The sequence below is a fragment of the Nilaparvata lugens genome, chromosome 6 (genome assembly GCF_014356525.2).
Source record: "Nilaparvata lugens isolate BPH chromosome 6, ASM1435652v1, whole genome shotgun sequence".
Classification (NCBI taxonomy): domain Eukaryota; kingdom Metazoa; phylum Arthropoda; class Insecta; order Hemiptera; family Delphacidae; genus Nilaparvata; species Nilaparvata lugens.
Window position 1 is genome coordinate 21,110,102 of NC_052509.1, and position 20,479 is coordinate 21,130,580.

The window sequence follows — 20,479 nt, forward strand, 5'->3', positions numbered from 1 at the left end:
CTACTAGCGGGATGGCAAGAGTCTACCTAAATTGGATTCCTGGTTTTATGGAGATACATTTGGGATTGACGAGACTCAAGGGTTGGAAGACCCCGTGGATATATGCTGAGAAAATAGCAGTCAATCTCTTTCATGTTCTGTTTCATTCTTCTTCTCTCGTTCAATTTTCATTTTTCTGTTTATTGTACTTATTTCTCTATAATTACCGTATTCGCTAGGTTCTCTTTCCTAGTGAATGAAAGCTCATCTGCCCAAGTTTCGTAGTCTCTCATCCATTTCCATCGCCCATCAGTTTCAAGTTAAAAAAATAAGAACATATTATTATTAAGTAGTGATTATAGTGATAAATAGTGATTTATTATTGTTTTCAAGTGAAGATGTGCTAATTACACAAACTTGCTCATAATATTCTGGCACTGTAGCTGAATGATTCAAATCCACAATAATTTTAATGTCGGATTTTATTCCATATTGGATGGGTCATTTATTCAGATGTCACATTTCATTCACTTTGAAATATGAATCATACCAAGTTTAGAGAGATTTGAATTTGTAGAGTTTTTTCAATTATGCAAGTTCCCTTTGTGATATTATTTCAACATTAAATTTAATCTGACATCGGTAAAAGATAGGAGCTGTTTATTGTAGTGAATATGGTAAAACAATAATACATAGCTCAAGGTTTCCTTAAGTAATTTAAACTGTAAGCAAATTAGTTAGAATATCTGTTCACCTCAATATATTATCAAATGAATGGAACGTTTGTATTGTAATAGTTCAGGGAAGTTGCTCTATCTGTTTTGAAACAGAATCTCTATCAATCATCCATGAAATGGAGGGTGATGCAATACTGTATGTAGTCTGAAATATATAGTATTATAATGCACTAGTTAGAAGAACGTTTCAGTTTCCTTAAGAAGTATCTGGAAAAAAATATTTGAAATATTTGATCCCCTCATAATGGCATGGTCTTGGAATATTCTTGCTCATTATAATTCTATATCTCATATTTCAACCCTCGAATTCCCACGACTTTACATATGATACGCTCCATCAGGAAATAACGAGCTGGTGTCTCGAGTCTCCTTATTTTGCTGCGTACTTTGAACTCACAAGAATACTACTTTCTCATGCGCTCGGCTTTTTCATCTCTTCAGTCATTCAAATAAGACGTTTCAATGTCAAGTCCCTGCGATGGCATTTTTGCTTATAAAATTATAGAGCTTTTTTATTCAGCAAATTCACAATTGACATTTCACATTATCTCTCAACTTTTAAATGCTGGGAATCGACTGTTAGGATTGAGATTTATTTGATCGCTATATTTGTAAAACTTATTTCATTCCAGTATAATAATTTTAAGGAATAATTTGTCCTTAAAACATCTTTGATACATTTGAGTTAGGACCGCTTTGACCGGTTGATTCCAATGTTAAACTAACTCATTCTCCAATATAGATAAATATTGATAATTCTAATTCTAGCACAACCTCTTATTTATTCATTTATTAGGTTAGCAAAAATAATACAAGGATCGGAGAAGAAAAAACAGGCTGTAGCCAAAAAACTTATAAATATATATTAGCAGGAACCCGTGCTTCGCAAGGATCTATTTTCAAACTTGATAATCTGAAAACTTGACGTAATGAAATCTTGGAGAATTGAAAATAGTCCTATAACCATCCTTGGTTAATTAAGAATCCAGCCTATATGCAAAATTTCAAATTAATTAGTCCTATAGTTCAGACGTGACGATGAGTCAAACATAATTTCCTATCCCGTACGTGTATAAGCCAACTCTTTATTTTATTATAGATATTGTTAACAACTGCAAGAGATAGGAGTGTGGAACAGAATAGTTGTGAAGCTATGATAGCGCCAGAAGGGTCTCAAACACAATAGTAGGTACTACATGAACTTTTTGAAAGTGATTTGAAAACAAAATGTTAAAACAACAGATCTGAAAGTTTTCAACTTTATCATTCTACCTCCATTTAGAGAGGCTTTTGTTCAAGCCGAATAAAATCTTCTATCTTATATATAAATATATTTATATATAAATATAAAAATGAATATATTTGTGTTGTTCCCTATGACTTGAAAAATACTTGACATAACGGCATGATACTTTGGGAATATGTTGTGTGAATATTGGGGATGGTTTCTGACCAGAAATTTTAATAGGGTGGCTAATAATGATTATTCATCAATCCATTTTACAGACCTATGTTTTCGAGATTATCGGCCTAGCGGCTACCGAAGAACGGAAAGATGATCATGATTCAAGATCATATTGGGATAATAGGCCTATGATTTAGCATCTTAAGTTACCAGCTGTAATAAACACGTCACCCTATGATAAATTGTATAGGCTTCTGGTATTACAACGGCAGTCTGGAGTTGATTGATTCCAGCCGTAGATAATGGTTCCTTAGAAGACCTATACAAATAATTATCACTTCCTTATCAATGAGTAACCGGAAAATGTTGGAAAAAATTATTCACCTCATGGAAGAGAGTTGTTCATATTGCATTCATTAATGGCAGAATAATTTACAATTTTCTTAAAATTTAGCCTAGCTTATATTCATCCTAAAATGGAAGATGGAAAGAATATGTAATTCTGTGTGATTCATTGTACATCGAATATTTCCTGGACCATCTATTTACAATCAACAACTATGAAAACATTGAATTCATCTTTGAAACACTGATTTATCCTACCTATTTTTTTTAATTAAACATTTTACTGTTGAATACTACTACCAATTGATTGAGAAGAATATGTTTTGGGAATAATGAATGCTGCATGACAAAGCACATAGGAAGTCCGTATTCAGATGTAAATGAAAATATTGATTGTCAGATAAATTTCATGATTCACCAAATAAAGTAAAATGTGACATGAGATACATTTATTTTTTGGCGGTACAAAGTTCGCCAGGTAAGCTAGCTGTAAATAAAGCTTTATTATTAATAGTCAACGCTAAAAAAATTCAGGCTCAATCACCAGGAATACTATAAATTCTATGAAGGACCAGTAAGCCATTAATTTTGAGTAGTTCAATCACTTCCATTATGGACACTGAATACATCATGGACAATCAATACGTATGAAATTTATTAGCTACAAAATAAAAAACTTTGATTGAAGTGACCCCGACTACTACAATATGAATAACCATTTAGATCAAATATAAGAAATTACTCACATCTCTCATCAACTCGTACTTTTTGTTCACAAAATATTAACACAAAAATATGAGTTACAGTATATTGAATGAACTCACGGCTAGTACCGTACTCAAGTTTGTCTTTTTCTGGCCGTGCTACAAATAAATAATAATGTAGGTTTATGTTTGACAACTCGTTTTTGTAATCTTGTTGTCTATTAAGAAATTTTTCAATGTGATTTTTGTTTGCAATAATATTTGAATTTGAAAAAATAATTATCAACAAACTCCTAACCAAAGAAAATCTCTGTGCTCTGTTCTAATCGGAATGTAACAATGGAACAAACACGTGGCAAGCTTGCGCTTTCGATCCAAAGAAAATTAAATTCGATCAGCTGATTGATGAAATTATTCCAAGCTTTCCAATGATTACAACATATGTTAGAATATCATGTGTCAATTTCAATTATCTCAGTTCCATATGGCATTCACCTTACCATGTTCATAACCTTACTAAATAGGATCCTTTTTCATCCTTTGAAACCCTTAGAGGCAAAATATCTCAAAATCCGTTCTTAGTGTGCGTCTAGCACAGATGTTTGAAGAATATTTGTGCAAATTTTTAAGTCTGTAGGACAATTAGTTTGAGCTGTACCGGTAGTGTGATTTTACATAAAAATTTTCGAGAAATGCCCTCTCCTGAACCCCCCTGTGCTCCTGATCGAAATTTTTATGCATAGATCTAATTTTTTTTCGTAGCTTAACAAAAAAGTTCCTCATGACTTTGCTGTGCAATTAGCGGTTAAAAAGTACTAAATTTTGGGGGGCCCCAGCTCCCTCAGGGGGGAAAATTTCTGAAAATCCTTTCTTAGTGGATGTTTTCAGGCTACCATGAACAATTGTGCAAAATTTCAAGTTTTTAGGCTCAGTAGTTTGGGCTGTAGTGTGATTTCAGTCTGTTAGGGCTTAGCCTTTTATAGATATAAGAGAAAGAGAAGAGGAGAGAAGAGAAGAGAAGAGAAGAGAAGAGAAGAGATATGAGAATAATTGTTTATTGAGCACTTCCGAAAGCAAAAGTGGAAGGTCATAGCTCTAGTAAATCTGTGGTAATCTGAATAACAGGAAATTGTTCAAGAATTTTTATTTTTTATTCTGATTTGTCTAAATAACCTAAAAGATTATGTTCAATTATGTGGGAGGTTGAGTTTATACTTTTTTATTCTTTCAAATGACAATAATATTATATTATTATAAATGTTTTAATTATTCAATAATAAACTTAAATAATGAAAAGTTTTTTGATCAGCTTTTTTTAGCACACTTGAAATTTAGCGGCCAGAAAGGGTACCCTTTCCGGCCTTAGCCGGAAAGAAACCTGTACTGACGTCAGACGAGATTCGTCTGCAAACAATGTCTTTCAGATCTACGTAAGGACTGGAAAACAACTGCTTTCTGTGCAGTGTGGCGAAAAAGAATTTGCGTGGAATATATTGTTTTTCAATTGAAAGTTTCGAGGAAAATCATGGGAAATTCTAAATTTAAACAACTGTTAAATTGAAATTGCTACTGTGGAAATTATCTAGAGGTTTTACAATTTGTTTGCTCTACATATAAGTATCAGTTTCAAGATAAATGAATCGTGACAAATTAATATACTCTAATGGGAGGAGTACATTTTATTCTCATATGGAATCTTTCTCTAAATACATTCTTGTCAACAATTTGTTAAGCTAAACATGAGTGAGTACGATACGAAATATCAAGTGTATCCACTGTGTATTTGCGTTTTCTTCATGGTATCCTACGGCGAAATAATGTCCACTTGTAGAATTCCCTCAACCGTCACGAAATAAAGACCAGAATAACAACGAATCCTCAGAACTTGATAAGACGCCGAGCTTAATTAGAATTCTGGATAAGAAATTCAGACAACTTCTCAACTGTATGCATTAGCATGCTAATCAACTGGACTGAAATAAGTTGCCAGCCGAAAGTGTCTGTATTTAAAACTTCCAGCTCTTGATTGACAAAAGATCTGTCGAAACTGAAACAATGCCGTGGAAAACCTTGAAAGTGAAGAGAGAGGGAGAGAGAGAGACATAATGCGTTCTATCTAGTTTTCCTTCTCCGCCATATTTATTGTTGTGAAAGAAGAGAGATAGAGAGCTGAGCAAGATGAACTGAGCGCTGAGATGAGAGTTGAATAAATTGAAACAAGACTAAACGGCTTGATAAGAAATTATAATAGGCTTAATCAGATCTGTATCCCAGGGAAACACTTCGGCAGGAAACCATCTCAGACACTCAAGCAGAATTACAAACTCAGCTTAGAGAGTTTTTCCACTACAGCTACCAAATTTTTCAAATTTTTCAGCATTTTGTTTCAACAAAACAGTCATCACCTGAATTCCACAGAGGTGATAGAGGAATATTGCAGAAATTAGAAGAGCATTGAGAAATTTTCATTTTTTTTATGATGGTGATGCCCACATAAGCTCTTGTACGTGGGCGATGGGAAGGTTGATGATGATAGCTGAGTATTTAAAACCTCTATCAAAGCTTCTAACTATATATCATCTGGAATGAGGGAGATTGTAGGACCAATTGAGAATATTCAATATTGAATAATATCAACATGAACGTGATCTCATAACTGGTTATGGCAGACATTAATCAATAAATTTCAATCAAACATGGAACTCACTGATTTGTTCGGTAATGAATTTATATTCAATTTGCATGAGTTACAATTTAAACTGAATTATTTGAAAGAAGTTTTATCTAGTCTTTTCCATGAAAAGATTGGGGAATAAAGTACGAAAGTTCTTGAATTTAATTCACTGAAATTTCATATTAGAATACAAATCCTCATAAGCCGATCTCCTGGTGACAAATGATTTTGTCGGAGAAGGCTTAGTTGTTTGAAATTGTGCTAGGCCCTGAGTTCTGCGGACTTGAATCGTATCAATAAAGTGATCCCAATTCTAGTGGTTTGAGGGTCTTGGAAATAAGAACGTAGATATGCGGTTGACTGACTGCTCTTATAATAATGAAAATAATATAGAAAATATTACAAAATACACATTTACATGAATAATCAAATGATCAATCTGTCTGTAAGAGACCAAAACAATATGTCTTTAAGAGATCAAATACTCATGTCTTTAAAAGACCAAATACAATATGTCTTTAAGTGACCAAATACTCATGTCTTTAAGAGACCAAATTTACGGGAGCACATCTGATATTGTAGTGGGGGGTATCAAGTACTCATCTAAGATCTGTCGTCCTCGAGTCTGGTGTCCAAAGGGTGATGGATGAGGATGAAGGGTGATGGCCTCCATGCATCGGGCTAGTGGCGTCAGATCGAAGATCGTCTTTCAGCCCCGCACGGCAAGGTCAGATGTCCGATATCACCGGCCATCTCGGTCGGCGAATTCGTAAGCCCTCGTTTGACAGCAAGACATATTTACAGCTCGATCCTCGAATGAGTATTCAAGAATACACACACAAAAAAAACCTGCAACACAAGTCACAACTACTTAGTAATGCTAGAATAAATAACATACTAAAAATTCAATGAATGATTTCTCAAGAAATCATCTAATGAATACAATACATACAATTTACATTCAATATAAAATTAACATCAGAAGAAATATTATAGGTTTTAAATGTAGAATTTGAAATCTAAGTTACAGAGTTGCAGTTGATGTACAACCAGTGAGTATTTCAAACTTTACTAACAATTACAAAATGCTAGAGATATAAATGACTGTACCAACAAAATAAAGAGTAGGAAGTTACTCCAATTAGTATAACTTTCTTGTACATTGGGATATCGTCATACATCTCAGATGTAAGACTACAAAATTGAGTAAAATTCGTTCATAAAATAATTGATAACAAAAAATCGTTAAATCAGGGGTTGTTACCTGATACATACAAGTAAAATTATCAAAACAAAGACAATACAACAATACTATAAAATATTCATTGCTCACCCTTAAATGGGTTTTCGACTGTTACTTATCCATAGCCTACAATAATAATAAAGTGCAGCAGTCAACCGCTCTGAATTAAATATTTTACTTCATAAATAAGTTATTGAAGAGAAGATAAGCGATTAAAAACTGATGGAATACATGATTCCCGATTATATAATTTTAGTCTCCAGGAGAGAACGAAAAGCAAGATGAGTATGTCATGATTCAATCAAAGATATAATCTAGCTCAAAAACATGTCTGTACTCTACAGAATCTAAAAGCGGTCTCCTGTTCAGGTCTCCAAGTCGACCGAATCAGGCTCAAAAAATAGGTATCAGGGCTAGCAATATTATACATTGAAAAATACCAAATTACAAAGGACGTGGTGGGGACGACAATAATTTCCCTCAATAGAACGAGAAAGGAATAAAACTAACAAGGACGAATACAGGAAAATTCCCTCAGTCAAAATAGAATGGACGTTCAACTGATTTTTTATGATGATTTTGCGTCTACAACAATTCTAAGTACTCAAGGAAAACGTTGGAAAACAATAGAGGAAATATTAGAATTTAATTACGTAATGTGCTGAATAAATTACATCATGAAACTACTCCGATACCGTGAGAATCGCAAGTCAATCCAGCACTCTAATAAAATTTTATCTTGGAAAAGTTATAATTTTGAAAAAATAAAAATAAATTTCGACACACTCAAAACAAAGATCAGAATTGGTCATTCAACACATTTTAATGGAACTATAGTACAGTACCTGTTCGTTTTTACCGTATAATTATATGATAATAGAAAGCTTTATTAAAAACAGCCATAACTTCCTTGTTTTTGGATATTTTCGAAAACGGGACTTACGCTTTGAAGAATTTGGGGTCGCTGAATCCAAATCCGAAATCAGAAATCTTCTATCTATATTTTTAAGGAAGTTGAACTTTGAGAAAAAAGAAACTCTAAAGTTTGGATACTGACAATTGGATACATTCTCATCGAATTTGATTAATACAGTAATCAATCTTATAAATCTAATATGGCAAATACTTCAATAATAAATACATGAAATGAACAAATACAATGTCATACAGTACATCATTACAATTGAGTTGAATAGATCAAATTAATAAGATACTTATTAATTAAGCAGGTTTCTTATACTCATTGTATACCTATAATAATTATCAACATGTTTTAATCAAACATACCTAATTCTATTTACAAATTTGTCCTTAGCCTAAAAATTCGGATTCAACTAACTTAATTAGCTTATAATAATAATTATTAAATTATAATTCATTGTACAACATTATATTTGTTGAATACTTTATACATATAGCCTAATCTACTTCATGCCCTAGTTTTTGTAAACATGTACTCGGTTCATGTTTATGGTTTTATGTGATCACCATTCAAATAATTGATCATCAAATAATTGCTTCAATAATATTCATATGCTAACCACGTGGTAAAATGGTAGCATATGCTAACCACGTGGTTACATTGTAAACTACATATCTATATTTACTTCTCTCCTAACTATATATCTATATCGCTATACACAATCTTCATTTACCTGCCATCAACTTATGCTATAGCTATATACAAGGGTTAACACAAAACACAGTGGGCCATGTGGTTTCTATTGTAAATGTGTCTGTGACTAACGTTAGGAATACTGTTAGCAAGTTTCCATGAAAGAATGATTTTGTTTCAAACTATTTTGAAAAGAATAATGACCCTGTCATCTGGCTAGGTAGGCTATTCAAATGCATTCTCAATAGTTTCGAGAAACGGTTCTTTTTATTATTCTAGCTCTTCGAGCGTTCATATTCTTAAATACAATATGTTCAGAGCACGTGTTACAACAAATAACAGAAATCTACAATTTTTAAATTTTAGGAGAGCACGTGGTCGCCATTTGTGGCTCACACTATAATTGTAGAGATTTTCATGCTCAATCTTCCCCACTTAAAAGTTTTCATTAAAATTGTATCTGAAGCCTGATAATTGAGAATCTAAAAACGAACTTTGCATAGATGAGGCAGAGCTCCTGAAATTTTTACAGATATGGGACTTGTGGCAGTTGATAGAGCTTATCAATGACTTTATTAGGTATGGATTTGATCGAAATCGTTGAAGCCGTTTTTGAGAGTCACACACACACACTCATACTCACACTCACACTCACACTAACACTCACATCACACTCGCACTTGCTCTCGCACTTGCACACACACACAACACACACACACACACACACACACACACACACACACACACACACACACACACACACACACACACACACACACACACACACACACACACACACACACCATACTCTTTTCCTTGGTAATAGGGCAAGGAAAGTAAAAATCAAATTATTATTCATGTATTTATTCTTTTCCAGATGCTGGAATCGCTCTTGGAATGGAAATCATGTTTTGTTACGTGAACACACATCTGATCAGTCTCCCTTGAAAACGTAAGTTTTCCACTTCTAACCAACTCTAATAACAACAAACGAATGCATTCTATTAACATAAATCAAATCTCATTTATTGGAAAAGCATTTGATTCCAATTGACTTATTGATTCATTATTCTTGAATAATTTCGATTTTTTTGTATTATCCCCATACATCCTATTATATTCAGCAAGCAATTTTTGTATTTTTATATCTGTTTATTTATATTTATATCTGGTTATTTATGTTCAATGGATTTCGAAAACGGCTCTAACGATTTTCATGAAATTTGGAACGATTTTCGAAATTATGATATAAAAATTTGATTGCACTAGGTCTCATCCTTAGGAAAACTCGCTGAACGACATTAATAGTTATTTGTATATCTAGAGTGAAAAGTACGACTTTTTCTCCCTGTGGGAAAAGTTTGAAGCCCGAGGCGAAGCTGAGGGCAACAATTTTCCTGAGGGAGAAAAAGTATTTTTCACTCGTGATGTACACAAAATTTTTCCTCCATCTACATATTTTTACAGAAACTGCGAATAAAATCATTTTAATAACTTACGTATCGTTGGTGACAATGTTTCCTAACAACATAACCTGAAATCTGAAACCTAAAAACCGGTCATCTGATTGGCACTGCCGATTGCGCTATCTATCGGCCAAAGTTGTAACAATTATATCAGCTGGGTGTCTACCAAAAATGGCTGACTCCATCACGCGGTTCAGATTTGGATTGCAGATCAAAAATATTTGTTGGCTGGTATTTTGAATAGAATAAAATATTTTAAAAATTGTGTAAATTTTTATTGTCTACTAATATTAAGAATATAATATCATACAAACATATTATATTTCATGAGTTGATCAAATTTCTGGTTGTGGTATTGAATTCAGTTGACTCAATGACAGACACCTCTTTATGCTTTCTCATCTGAGCTTAGACTTTCTAACCTATTACAATGTAAGCTTTTAAAATAGAGATGCTTCCCATGTTATTTAAATGGAGTCACTTTTCCTCCCTAGGGAGTTTTTCTGTTCTTTACTACCGAGAGCGAAAAAGTGGCACTTTAGTGTCATGTTTCAGGGAGTAAAGTAAGTACTTTAGACAGTAGGTGGAGGAAAAAGGATAATTTATCCTTGGCTGGAACAGCTGTGGATAGTAAAAAAGTGAGTTAGCGAGTGAGTATGTGAAAAATCAAAATATCGCATCCCAGAAATTCATAAGATGACATATAGCCAGCTGTGAAATATAAACACGATCATTTCAGAGAATTGTGTTATGTTCATCAATAAATAAGAATAACGAGCGAAGTTCGTTGCCCCAATATTTTTTATTATTGGAGAAGCATTTGATTCCAACTGACATTCATTATGCTTAGTTGATATCGATTTATTTGTATTATCCCTATACATTTTTCGTTAACTTATCAATCTCAGTCAATTTTTTTAGTGATAAATTATCGATCTCTAACATAGTTAGACAATCGGTGAGGTTCAATGACAATATTAATGGGCATGAAGTATAAGTATTCGATGGGTCTCACATTCTCACTTTTTCGATATCCATTATTCGAGTTTCATAATCATAGACATGATTAAATGTATGAGTTTTATAATCATAGACATAATTGACCATGTACAAACAAGATCATCTGAAAAACATTGTGAAATAAGCTGGATGGCCATATGGAGCCATACCGAGTTTCAAAGCTTCATCTTAAATTCAATATTAAAACTGAAAATTTAATATTGATGTTCAAATGGTGGAAAGTGGTATCCTTGAAATCTTGATATATGCAATCAAAAATTTAAAATGGCCGCCATATTGAAAATTTACATCAAATTTTTTTTATTTTATTTTTAAAATCGAGTCTTCATAGCATAAAGATTCATGCCAAATTTCAGATCAATACAACATTTCGTTCTTGAGATAAAAATTCCTAAGTGAATAAAACAAAATGGTAGCTATAAGGATAACCGCTGAGTTTTGGACACTAAATAATACGACATTCGTAGTCTCCTGAAATGTTCGACACTACTTCTGTAACACCCTGTATATTGTATCCGGTTCAATTATTGGATTCAATGCTGAGTGCTAAACTGATATGAATTTTATCATCAAGCATTCCAACTCTTATCATTTACCGACATTTTCAAAATGTATGGTGATAATGATCAATGTATGGTGATCAATCTAGGTTGAAATTACTTTCCCAACTGATACATAGAATCGAACGCTTGTTTACAAACAAACTCTCATCGAGAATAGCTGATCGGGAATTTGACTTGCGCGACAACCGAGTTGAAGTATTCTGTTAAGATTGAGGTCATCTGATTTCCACTTGCCAAGCCAGACAGAACTTCGCTCCGGGAAGCCGAGAAAATGTGTCAGCAAAGTACAACTCATTTATATGGGGCTGCTCCCTTCGCTGAATTAAATTCTCTCTTATCGGGGGCTCATCAAGTTTAACTCAGTCGACTTGCACCCATTTGGCGAAGTAAACGCAAAGCAGGCGAAGCGCCGTCATCAATTCAAACAATACTGATCTAGTTGGATCCACTTAATTAATTGATGCGAAATTAAACTCCTACTCACAAACTTGATAGAATATTGTTGGTGGGCGTGAATTTATGCTTGTACAAAGTGTAATTAATCATGACTGGTTTTTTTGTTCATTAATTAAATGCATCGAAATAGCTCAAACTGATGAATAATCATCAGTTAGTAGAAACTCAAGGCGTCAGTGACATAAATATTATGAATGATAATGATTATTGAAGATATTTTATTATGAATCATTGTAGATATATTTGAATGATTTTATAATATGTTTCATTCATTTTTATAGTTATAGTTTCATAGTATAGATACTAGTTTCTTATTGTGATAACTAAATAATGCCCTTTCATTCTTTTTTCAAGACACGATCGGTTTCGACTAATTAGTGCCATGCCAAATGATTTGGATTTTTATGAATGGCATAATTGGCTGAACCGGTTGTGTATCTAAAGAATAATAAAAGGATACTATTTATTGCTATAAAAAATTAGTATATAATGATTTTAATGGGTCAGTGATATAAAGTAATTCTTGTATGAATAAATCTCTCTGTGGAGATTACAGATGTATAGGTCTGAGTTTTCTTTAATCCAAGTTAACTTACACCTCGTAAACGAAATTATTCAACCCAATGACAGACTCAGTATCCTGGCTAAGAAGAGTGTAAACAAGACTCGAGTTTAACTACAACAATACATGCATTATTACAAACAATAATCTGGCATGATCTATAACATAAAAATCCAAAGTTTCGATCATAATAAAATTTTAAAGATGTTTGGACTAAAAAATAAAATGACATCATAACAAATAATGACCGATTAAATAATGATCAAATCATTGTAACAACCCGCATCAGAATAATATCCTGTTCCAAAAACATCCTTCCTCTTTGGTTCACCTCTTTCAATCTGCAGGTCCCTAATTCAAAATGACCCACGTCCTCAAGTCGGGAACCGTCATCTGCAACGCTCATTGCGAAACAATGAACATTTTATCGTATGAGCTCAGCATATTCTATAACATTGCTCTGTCTGCTCAGTATTGACCCTTCAACTATATTGATATTGTTAAAAATTGGAGGCTAGTTCAAGGCGACAATAGTCTGAGTGATCTCGTTGAACAAGAGACTACAAACGTGAAATTCAACTGAGTTGCTCGCTACCGTTTGCTTCGATTGTATCCTAGCTCATAGCTGAGAGGTGGAGGTCCTAGAGCACATGTGGCTCATACTATGTGCTATATCAACACATAACACCATTAGATACATACAGTTCATGTATATACATGTATAGATCATCTGTACACGTAGAGCTGTTCTCTCAGAATGGCCTTCTTGATCCCTTCATCCGCGCTCATTGTTTCTCGTTGATGGGACTACGTCCATCAGCCTTCAAGAATGATCAATAGCAGCTCGACCATCAGAGATTGCCTGTCTCCACCTCCTCTATCCACAAATTCTAGTCGATTCTAGAGACGTCGATATTGAACCACTCAACTCGTACTAATGTGACAATAATCTTCCTACTGTGCTCCCCCACCCCCATCATTCCACTATACTCCTCCTTGTTTCACACACACACACACATACTTCACATACATTACCTGCTTCATATTGATAGGAATTCCGAATCGATAAGACTTGGCTGATACAATATTTGATAGGGCGGTTTGCAAAGACTGGAGTATTGAAAATTAGAAGCTTCATATAGGCCAACTTATACCGGTTTCATACTCGTATACCTTGAAAATGTTTTTTTTTTCAAATACAAACTTTGTGTTGGATGACAAATGATAGAAAATGTACTTCAATATAAATATGTGTAATAGACATGCAGTTCCTTATAAATGAGTGGGAAAATTTATTAAATAAATTTCATATTTTCGATGGTTAGTGAGAATTAATGTTTTTCTCCTCCAATCATAACATTATGTAATAGTACTATCTCTTTTCAAAATCTATAGAATAATACATTTCAATGAAATATAAAATTCATTACATTTTATTATAATGATCTTATTTTCTCAGTTTTTGAACAGTAGAGTGAAGCAATTATTTTAGCGAATATTATTGTACTCTCAGGAGTCATACCTGCAAGTTTAGTCATTTATGTTGTATGAGATAAAACCAGCAATGTAAGTGTACTTTTTGTAGGCCTATTCAATGTATGAATCTTGATTATATTGAAGCTGCATTAACTTATATACCCAAACAACTCGTAATTTTAGTGAAAGGAGATTGTGCAACTTTGTTGTTGGAAAAGCAAAATAGAAGAAAGAGGAAGAAAGGGCTTTGGCTGTTTCACTCATCTTATAAAAAGCTGACAACATCTCTTTATAGCCCTTCCAATCAAGGCTCTGTTGTTTCACGGATGAGAGAAAAGATTTGTTGCACTCCTTTTCGGGATCAAAATCCAATCAGTTGCCCTTCAACCGACGAAAATCAAAGAGAGATTGTTTGTTGGCATACGCTTCACAAGCTTTAACACAACTTACATTAGGTTCAACACGTTCTAACGAAGATCAATGGCAGGTGATTACTGCTTATCATGAATTTACAAACTGTATAGAACATCAAGATTTCATCCAATATTTAGTAGCAAAGATTAATTTCTCATCAAGGAGTACCTGTAAATTAAACAATAAAATATGAGGAAACGCTTCCTCAATGTTCAATTGCGGAATACAAGAATCAAGAATTTGCCTCTGTCGTGAAAGAACATCTAATAATCATTATTGAATGAAAATACAAATTAAATGCTGTAAATCCCCCGAAGACTTCTGCTACTGAAATATTGTCAACAGGGTTATTAACAGCTAGATGGAAATTCGATGAGATCTACTATCCAAAAATTATTTGCCAGCCCGGTAATCAAGCCCGGTACCTTCTAATAATTGCTAGTCATGTATGCTTACTCTCACCAAACTGACAATCTCTGGATAACAGTGCTCATTTTAAACGAAGTCGTAGCGGATAGCCAGTCTACAGATGGAAATCAATCAGAAATTGCATTTCTAATAATAATTTCTGTATTCTAATAATCCTTGATAGAGATTAAAACCGCTGGAAAGAATACTTTGGATTCGATTTATGCTTAATTAATTATACATTTTCTCTGGACGTTGTGAGTTCGGTTGGCCTGCCCTGAAGACTACTCCATTAAATCAACCCCAAATGCCATTTCGAGAATTGTTGCATTAGGCAAGTCTTCTAATGGTTCGTCCTTAGACATATTTCACCCAGATTCCTGAGCGGATATATTTTATCTGTTATCCGTGTACAAATAACAATCACGCCTTCCCATCAATACGATAATATAATATTATACCTTACTGCTATCATGAATAAGTAGGTACTAATATAACATTTAATGAACATTCTTGGTTGAGTTGTAGACTTCTATGGGAATTCTTAATATTATCAAGAATCAATCGACACATATCACATTTTCCTATGAGCTTGTCAGATTCAATTCACTCTCTATATCCATAGAGATTAAATCAAATTGAGCTACCCAGCTTACAAGATCAATTTTCTCAAGTTCTGGATCACAGAAATAGACCATCCACACTCTAAGCCTCCATAGCATGGCATGCAATAGCAAAGAATTATTACTATACACAGTTTCTCAATGGTAAGCATATGCAAGAAACATGTCTATCTCAATTGTGTTTCGATTTCTCCTGTATTGCAGAGACTCTAAATTTCCATGGAGAATGCCCCTGATGGTAAATGGAGAATAAGACAATCAATTCATCCACAATGTGTAAATATTTAAATATCAGTGTAGATATTGCTGGAACAAACACACACGTGAACTATCTCTTGTTGCTTTTTAGAGGTTTAGAGGAAGTATAACAGTCAGAGATAATAGGGTACAGACTCCTTTTCTCGCTAATCGAAATGACGTCACTTCAAATTAAGCTCTAGCGTTAAAGTGAACAATGAAATGTAGCCGTCTATTAATATCTCCATATTAACTAACTTTCATCAGCTTGATATGAAAATATTGAATTTCATTTTATCTCTTCTGTGTAGGTACGTCAGTTACGGTATTTCCTGAAGAAACTGATATTGTGTTGCGTGTGGAATGTTTACTTTATAATTATTATAATGCACTAGCGTACATGCGAATATTCAGTAACAATGTATGCTGGGACCACACCCAGAATTATAATCATTTGCTGCGTGCATCAATTGTAGAAGCCACACCCTTTAAATACGTCTGCTTTTTCTAGTTATTGTGTCCTCCTAGACAATCATTGTGTCTCACTCATAGTAAGTTATAGATGAAGCCACCCATTCAAAACATTCAACATCCAATCAACTCTCTGCATAAAAAATTATTCTATAAAAATTCGACTGAGTCATTGTCAATATTGTAGAACCGTTCCATAATTGAATAAAAACACAAATATTTTTCAAATTCTACACAGTTTTATTCGGTACACGACCATGGTATCGTGACCACACCGGTCACATTTTCAAGTTGACTGAGTTACCAGTTACCAGTCATAAAACTGTGTAGAATTTGACAACATATTTGTGTTTTTATTCAACTATTCTATAAATTTTTATTATTTGGTCAAAAATTGAAATCTGAACTAATAATAAAAACCTTTTTGATCAATTGATTTCTTATTACATATCAAATGATGAAATAACAATTACAGTCGAAATTTAACAAATCTTCCACTATGAGGAAAATTTCCAATGTACTGATTTTCATCCAATTACAGATAATATTGACTGAACGTTGCAATAATGATAAAATCAATGATGATTGAATGATGATCTCTTAATATAGGCCTACTGTATCTGCATAAATCGATAAATCTTCTTTTTCCTACGCAATATGGAAATATTCTTTCAGCTATCATCAAACACTATACTATTGTATTTTTATACAGAGATTGTAGAAAGTTCTAGAAAAGTCCTAACTGCACGAAGATCTTCATTGGATGGAGTGATACTTAAAAAAATCATCAAGTCTTTCCTGATTCCTTTATCATTATTCATCATTTATTAAAATGATGATTAATCTATCCACCCTATTCCCAAATCTTACTAATTAGTTGTTGGGCCGTGTATAAGATTATTGTACCCCAGTTGAAAATAAATTTAATTGAATTGGATTATTTCATCTTTACAGGTTTATAGTTTTTCATTGCATAGAAGTTGATTGTGATTCTTTCAATATTCCAATGTTCATTATTTTAAATGAAATTTATCATACATTATTCATCATTAACTAGGTGTTGATTGCGTAACTTCCGTTACAACAAAATATCATCCTTACATTGTTGAAAACGTCTACAAAAGATCAACAAAGTATGAGAAATGAATGCAAGATAGTCATGGTTCTTGTGAGTCAATGTCTCCTTCGAACTCGAGAATCTAGACCTACTATTTTCCTTATACCGTTGCTATCCTATAAAACACCGGTCAAACCGTTGGAACTCTCAGCCGGTGATATCATAAATGTACTGTATCTCAAGATGCTAGGACTGAAATAATAAATGACACTAAAACATTATTAATAATATTGAAGATTAGAAATCAAATGATTGAATAAACGCTATCTCTATCGAGATGGAAACGAAGTTAATCATTCTAGTTTTATTCATCAAAAATTCACTCACTATCGCTTGTGATGGATTCACTATCTCGCTATGATTCCCGGTTTATAACTCGATGCTTGTTTGCCAAAGTACACTGATTCGTTGTCCAATCTCTCAAAATGATACCTCATTACTGCCAACCAATCACGCGTACTCACAAAGTTAATTACCCATCGCATTTCGATAGGATTATTTGACCAGACCATCAATGCTAATTGACATGAAACAACCTGGGTTTAATAAAAGATCACGCATCCTTATCAGCTAGCAGCTATGGTCGTATAATAGTCAGGCAGCGAATGATAAACGTTCCATGTGGCTGTTATGAGCAAGCAGCAAGCAGCCAGGTCTGCCGTGCAAACATTTGAGTTATTATACAGAGTGGCGGCTGAAGTAAGCCACTTCTACACTGAGATCCACTCTTAACTGTCAGCATTGGTGACAATGGGAAGTAATGATGCTATCTATGAACAGTTCTGACAGAATGATGTGAATCTCACTATAGTCATGCAGTGATGGATTGTTGGAAATAGCTGTAATGATAAATCTAGCGCCGTCCCCTCTCTGAACTCTTGAATAATAATTGTACAACGTTCATTGTGTATAATCCGGTGTGATTGCGGTTGGCCTGCCCCGGAGTCCACTTCATTAAATCAACCCCAAATGCCATTTCGAGAATTGTTGCATCAGGCAATTCCTCTAATCGTTTGTCCTTAGACAGATTCCACCCAGATACCTGGACCGATATAATTTTGCTTCATCACGAAGGATATAGATGAAGGGTTTATTTTCTATATGCATTATTATCAATCTAATATAAATAAATTGATTTACACAATAATTGTGAAGAAGAAATGGAAAAATATGAATTCAGGGCCGTATGCAGATGCTCGGCTTAAACTGCGTCTACAGTAAACGTGTTAAAACTTGAACGCCTTTTAAACCAAGGGTCGTTTGCAAAGTGACCGTTTAAACTAAATTTCATTTAAAACTGGATTAAATCCGTATCAAGTAGAGTTCGTTATATATAATGTGGCTCATTCTTGAGTTTAAGCAAACAGCTGATTAAATTCAGATTAAGCTTTGACTGTGCAAACGGCCCTAATCGGTATGCTGACAGGAAAGAATTGAAAGATTACTTAAAACGGCTTTATTGTAGAGTTGGCTGACCTGATTCCTCTTATATCCAATCAGAATCTAGTCATCTAGATGTTATTTACTGGAGACACACAATTGAGATTCGATAATTCTATGTCACTTCTCATTGAGAATAATTCTTCTTTATTATTCAATTAGGGATGTATCCATTAGCCATCTCTGCAGATGATATAATAAATTATCCTTCATTAAAATATTCTACTCCTAGACAATTTTATATGTGAACCGGTATTCTATCGGGCTCCCAATTTGGAAATAGAATTGTGTTACTTTGAAGTCAATTTCATGAACTATCTACCATTTGATTTGGATAACCCAGTTTTTGAATCTGCCAAAGATTGGAACTTGTATAGATCATGTCTTTTTGAAGTCATCTGGTACCCATAATGTAAAAAGTGGTGTCTTTGAGACTCATGTCAGCGACCACAGGGCTGTGTCATTATCTATTTCAAGAGTTGCCAGCAAGAATTATGTTAGGACGGGAACCAAGGAAATAATTAATTATGAATATCTTAGAGCTTTATTATTCGATTATGACTGGAGCAGTGTTTTTGCAAGTAACGATGTGGACTTCAAGTTTAAATCATTTATTAACGTACTAAATGTCTCAGTTGATAATGCTAAGACAGTTATAAATTACAAGTATAAAAATCAGAAGTTCAAAAAGCTCAAACCTTGGATGACTGATGGACTATGTGTTGCAATACATGATAGAGACAAATTATACAATAAATTTCGTAGGAACCCACATAATATACAAATTAAAAATCATTTAAAGGTTTACAGTAGTAAAATTAAAAAGTGGATTGAAATAGCTAAGCAAGACTATTATCAAAATATAAATCAGATGCCAGCTAAAAGGCAATGGAAAGTTATAAATGATGTAACAGGTATGTCCTCAGCGAGGAAAAAATCCATAACTTTTATTAAAAGGGATGGCATTGAGTTTAGGGACTTGCCCTCCATTGCTAATATTTTCAATGAATATTTTGTAAATGTACCTAAAGATGTAATTGATGCTATCTGTAATCCCAGTGAAGATGCTACAGCTTTATATTATGAAATTTTCAAAAATAACACACCTAGTAAATCCTTCTTCTTTGAGCCCATTCACTACTATGAAGTATGTTCTTTGATCAATTCCTTAGCTGATCATAAGTCCCCTGGAATAGATAAATTCTCGACATGTCTCATCAAGGAAATATGTGTGCCTATTATTCCAGTTCTAGTCGATATATTTAATTGTAGCATCATGAATGGTAGGTTTCCCTCTGATTTGAAATTTACAAAGGTTGTACCTATATACAAAAGTGGTGATGAATATGATGTAGGTAACTTTAGACCAGTCTCTCTTCTCTCAGTTTTTTCAAAGATTTTTGAAAAACTGGTAAAGAAACGCCTTATTAGATTTTTCGATAAGACAAAACTTATTCATGAATGTCAGTTTGGATTTCAGGAAGGTTTAAGCACCGAAATGGCATTGAACTGCTTTTTGAAGGG

The 20,479-nt window shown here is 33.5% G+C and overlaps 1 protein-coding gene across 3 annotated transcripts in view; it reads left to right on the forward strand.

Moving 5' to 3' along the window:
- The window catches only part of LOC111048249 (melatonin receptor type 1A), a 111,456-nt gene that overhangs the window by 65,445 nt on the left and 25,532 nt on the right, over nt 1-20,479 (forward strand). For 2 of the 3 annotated variants that reach the window (XM_039430378.1, XM_039430379.1), the window contains exon 2: nt 9,580-9,654. The exons of the other annotated variant lie outside the window; for it this stretch is intronic. The gene's annotated coding sequence lies outside the window, so the exon portion shown is untranslated. The remainder of the gene's footprint in view (nt 1-9,579; nt 9,655-20,479) is intronic. 3 annotated transcript variants of the gene reach the window in all.